The sequence below is a fragment of the Aquarana catesbeiana genome, linkage group LG01 (genome assembly GCF_042186555.1).
Source record: "Aquarana catesbeiana isolate 2022-GZ linkage group LG01, ASM4218655v1, whole genome shotgun sequence".
Taxonomy (NCBI): domain Eukaryota; kingdom Metazoa; phylum Chordata; class Amphibia; order Anura; family Ranidae; genus Aquarana; species Aquarana catesbeiana.
Window position 1 is genome coordinate 612,147,463 of NC_133324.1, and position 6,000 is coordinate 612,153,462.

The following is a 6,000-nucleotide window of genomic DNA, read 5'->3' on the forward strand; positions in this document are numbered from 1 at the left end:
AAAAAGTTGTTGCACTCGAAGGTAATTTGTATTGCAATTATCTGTAGAGGGGTTTCCACCATCCCTGCTAAGGCAGCACTGATGGGCACTGATAGGCAGCACTAATGGGCACTAATAGGCTGCACTGATTGGCAGCGTTGATGGGCACTAATTGGTAGCACTGATGTGCACTGATAGGTGGCACTGATAGGCAGCACTGATTGGCACTAATGGGCACTGATTGGCACTGATAGGTGGCACTGATGGGCACTGATATGCATCACTGATGGGCTCTTATTGGTAGCACTTATGGGCACTGATAGGCTCTGATTCACAGCACTGATTGGCAGCACTGATGGACACTGATTGGCACTGATGGGCACTGATGGGCTGCACTGATAGGCAGCACTGATGGGCACTGACTGGCAGCACTGATGGGCACTGGTAGGTGGCACTGATAGGCAGCACTGATGGGCACTAATTGTCAGCACTGATTGGCACTGATAGGCAGCACTGATGGGCACTAATTGTCAGCACTGATTGGCACTGATAGGCTGAACTGATGGGCACTGATATGCAGCACTGATGGGCACTGATATGCAGCACTGATGTGCACTGATTGGCAGCACTGATGGGCAGCACTTATGGGCACTGATTGGCACTGATAGGCAGCACCGATGGGCACTAATTGTCAGCACTGATTGGCACTGATAGGCAGCCCTGATGGGCACTAATTGTCAGCACTGATTGGCACTGATAGGCTGCACTGATGGGCACTGATATGCAGCACTGATGGGCACTGATATGCAGCACTGATGTGCACTGATTGGCAGCACTGATGGGCAGCACTTATGGGCACTGATTGGCACTGATAGGCAGCACCGATGGACACTGATATGCAGCACTGATAGGCAGCATTGGTTGGCACTGATTTACAGCATTGGTTGGCACTGATAGGCAGCATTGGTTGGCACTGATAGGCAGCACTGTTTGCACTGATAGGCAGAATTGGTTGGCACTGATAAGCAGCACTGGCACAAATAGGCAGTACTGGTTGGCACTGATAGGCAGCATTGGTTGGCACTGATGAGCAGCATTGGCACTGATAGGCAGCACTGGTTTGCACTGATAGGCAGCACTGGTTTGCAATGGTTGGCACTGATAGGCAGAATTGGTTGGCACTAATAAGCAGCACTGGCACGGATAGGCAGTACCGGTTGGCACTGATTGGCAGCATTGGCTGGCAATGATTGGCAGCATTGGTTGGCACTGATTGGCAGCACTGATGGGCACTGACTGGCAGCACTGATGGGCACTAATTGTCAGCACTGATTGGCACTGATAGGCAGCACTGATGGGCACTGATATGCAGCACTGATGGGCACTGATTGGCAGCACTGATGGGCAGCACTTATGGGCACTGATAGGCAGCACTGATAGGCAGCATTGGTTGGCACTGATTGACAGCAAGGGTTGGCACTGATTTACAGCATTGGTTGGCACTGATAGGCAGCATTGGTTGGCACTGATAGGCAGCATTGGTTGGCACTGATAGGCAGCACTGGTTTGCACTGATAGGCAGCACTGGTTGGCACTGATAGGTAGAATTGGTTGGCACTGATAAGCAGCACTGGCACAGATAGGCAGTACTGTTTGGCATTGATAGGCAACATTGGTTGGCACTGATAAGCAGCACTGGCACTGATAGGCAGCATTGGTTGGCACTGATAAGCAGCACTGGCACTGATAGGCAGCATTGGTTGGCACTGATAGGCGGCACTGGTTTGCTCTGATAGGCAGCACTGGTTTACAATGGTTGGCGCTAATAGGCAGAATTGGTTGGCACTGATAAGCAGCACTGGCACAGATAGGCAGTACTGGTTGGCACTGATAGGCAGCATTGGTTGGCACTGATTGGCAGCATTGGTTGGCACTGATTGGCAGCATTGGTTGGCACTGATAGACAGCATTGGTTGGCACTGATAGACAGCATTGGTTGGCACTGATTGGAAGCATTGGTTGGCACTGATTGGCAGCATTGGTTGGCACTGATTGGCAGCATTGGTTGGCACTGATAGGCAGCATTGGTTGGCACTGATTGGCATCATTGGTTGGCACTGATAGGCAGCATTGGGTGGCACAGATAGGAGAGAGGGGGAGTTTCACATTCAGGAGATCGTGAGAATTGCCAGAGCTGTTCAGTGTATAAAACTGTCAGATAATGACACTGCATGCAGGGAGAGACATCAGCTGTTAAAAGTCAGCGGTGATGCTGGTGGTGGGCGGGACTGAACAGTTACCAAACACCAGCCAATAGGATGGGTCTGGGCGGGCCGCTACATTTCTCTGGATCCGCCCCCTCTGTGAAGCAGCCCAATCATTGGCTGGTGTTGGCGCTTGATCCCGCCCACCCCCGACATCGCGGCTGAGTTGTGATGACTTACAACTCAGCCGCGATGTCGGGAGTGGGCGGGACCAAGCGCTATAAACACCAGCCAATGTTTGAGCTGCTTCAGAGAGGGGGCGGGGCCACATAAATGTAGCGGCCCGCCCAGACCCCATCCCATTGGCTGGTATTTGATGGCTGTTCTGTCCCGCCCACCCCCGACATCACCCCGACATTTTGACAGCTGGTGTCTCTCCCTGCATGCAGTGTCATTATCTGACAGTTTCATACACTGAACAGCTCTGGCAATTCTCACAATCTGCTGCCTGTGAAACTGTTTCACAGGCAGCGCGCCACACACTCTCTTGGATGCAGCATTTTGGGGCAAATCTCTGGACACAGCACGGGGTGATTAGGGTGTGCCCAGGCACACCCGGCACACCCTGTGTGCACGCCTATGGTCTGAGCACTGACAGGCTGACCCCCCCACCCCTTCAACCTCTGCAGCAATGCTGGCAGCACTCATATGTCTATTTCCCAAAAACAACCTCTGGATATGATGCTGAGCACGTGCACTCAACTTCTTTGGTTGACCATGGTGAGGCCTGTTCTGAGTGGAACCTGTCCTGTTAAACCGCTGTTTGGTCTTGGCCACCATGCTGCAGCTCAGTTTCAGGGTCTTGGCAATCTTCTTATAGCCTAGGGCATCTTCATGTAGCGCAACAATCCTTTTTTTTTCAGATCCTCAGAGAGTTGTTTGCCATGAGGTGCCATGTTGAACTTCAGTGACCAGTATAAGACAGTGAGAGCGATAACACCAAATTTAACATACCTGCTCCCCATTCACACCTGAGACCTTGTAACACTGTTGAGTCACATGACATCGGGGAGGGAAAATGGCTAATTGTGCCCAGTGTGTTCAGTTCAGCATAACCAAATCAGGAATTTAGTGCAGAAACACTGGCACATTTTGAATAATGATCGGTCTATTCTACCTGTTAGACCTCAAATGGTATTTAGGGGAGCATCGTGTCTTAAAGACCGACTGGCCCCCAATGTTATTGATCCACCTACTACTAAATTAAGTTTTTTTGGTAATTTCACAGGATACTATAAGTGTGGCAGATGTAGGGTGTGCTCCATTAATAGGGGCATACAGAGACGTACTCATAAGTTTACTTCCCACACTACACAGAGGGAACATGTGATTTAGCCATTCATAACATGTTCGACGGAGGGGGTCGTCTATCTGCTACAGTGCCCCTGTGGGTTGCAGTATGTGGGCAGGACTAGGCGACCCCTCTCCGTCAGCTTGAATGAACATATCACTAATATCAAGAATGGATTCCCAAAACACTCGGTCTCCAAACATTATTTGAATACTCACAACAAGGATCCCTCTAATACGATCTTTTTAGGGATAGATAAATATCGTCCCCATTGGAGGGGTAGTTCTCTGGTCAGGAGCATCTCCAGGTTGGAGATGCTATGGATCCATAAGGTCAAATGTTATACCCCCTATGGGTTAAACGTAGATGTAGACACAAATGCGTTCATAGAGATTATGAGATTATGTATTTTTGTGGTGTTATTACTAACTTATTTAACTTCTAATGGATCAGACTCTTTGTGAACCTAAGGAAATCATCCCTATTTCACATATAGTTTGTAGATTGGGTACTTTATGTCAGGAAGTTTTTTGGTTGAGATTAGGTGTAGAATATCTACCCCCCTTTAAAGTAGGTGGACCTTTTTTTGTTTAGAACGGTTGCACACTATTTTATTAGGTATATGGTTCTCTGTTCTTTTCCAAATAATTGTTTTTTTGAAACAACCAATAAATTCTCTGTATGTTTTTATTCAATAATATTTTTTAGTTGTTGAATAATGTCACCTGAAACAATTAATTTTTGTTTTAAGGCCCTAATTATCTATGTTCCTCCATGATTTAGGAGGCATAATTTGTCCTTTATTCATAGGGTGTCAGTATGGTGAGATTGTTTAATTTTTCCTTTCTCACCTGGATATTTAGTTATGTATCTGGATTATAATATGGGATCCGTTTCCAGTAGTTAAAATGGCCGTTATTGACTTCTGGTTTATCGGGAGATGGAACGCGGATGATTTCCGGATTTGGTCCCACAACGAGGCTTGGTTTTGTCTATGTATACACGACATGTCAGTGCGTCGCCCGTGCCCCAGACGACGTCATTATATGACGAAACGCGCGTCGGGAGGAGCTGACGTGCTGACGTCTCGCGTTTGTGTCCGAAGGAACGGGTGTTTGCACAAGCCGGCCGGCTGTACTGCTTTTAATTGCTACGACACACTGTAAGTGGCTTTCTTTTTTTATAATAAACCTAGTTTTAAACGTGTTACGCTATGGTGATTTCTTTATATATTTTTGGAACATCTGATCATCACCTTATTTGATCTGGGAACGATTCTGGGTGGCGAGTCTGGCGATCCCCTGCTGACCTCCTGGATGGGTTCTTCCCCAGACCTTTGTATCCTGATTCTGGAGAAAGGCCTTGATCGGGTTTAGACCGCAAGCTTTAATTGCTTGCCATCTGGTAAGCGAGCATTTTTCTTAACACTGAAGGTGTGGTGGAGGTTTAATTCACCTATTGTGGACTATTACTACTACCTTTCTGAGCAATTTTGGATGCACAGTTACACTGTTTCTTTAGCATCAGTTGATGCGTGGCACTTCCTTTTCTATCACTGCAGAATCGAGAAGATGGACTTTAGTTCTTGTTTTTGATCACAATTGATTTAATTAATGTTTAAACTAATTAGCGAATTGTATCTGATCTTTACTATATTAATTTTATAATTTTTTGGGGGGTAGCGCTGCTCTGTATTGAAATTTATTGTTGGTGTGTGTATCTCACTTTAGCAGCTGCTTATTGGTTTAGTTATCAATCTTTTTTTAGTCAGTTTTGTTACATTGATACAGCGCAGTATTTTCCTTTTATTTAATTGTGCCCAATTTGGACATGTTCACCTAGGGGTGTACTCACTTTTGTTGCCAGTGGTTTAGACATTAATGGCTGTTTGTTGAGTTATTTTAAGGGGACAGCAAATTTACACTGTTATACAAGCAGTACACTCACTACTTTACATTGTAGTAAAGTGTCATTTCTTTAGTGTTGTCACATGAAAAGATATAAAATATTTACAAAAATGTGAGGGGTGTACACACTTTTGTGAGATACTGTATAATATTCCATGTGCAAAGAAATTATAAAAAATATAAAAGATAATGAATGAAAATGTCATAAAAAGAAAAAGAAAACCAAAAACAAGAGTCCAAGGGGTGTGACTGGATGGCAACCAAAATCATCACATTAACATTGTGAGAGTGATTGGCGTTTCCCTGGATAGTCATCAGCCAGCGTGGAGGTGGTGAGACTGAAGGGGATCACTCGATTATGTCATGAGCTATACAATGTTTGATTATTACAAGATGTTTTAAATGTGAGTGGACTGGGTATTGTTTTTAGTGGCTTGCTATGAGGGCACCCAAGCTGAGCTGCTTCTCTCTGTGTCCATTCAGACACAAAGCTATGGTTTGGCCCCGCCCCCTCTCTCCATTGGCTCACTGACTTTGATTGAAAGCAGCAGGAGCCAAT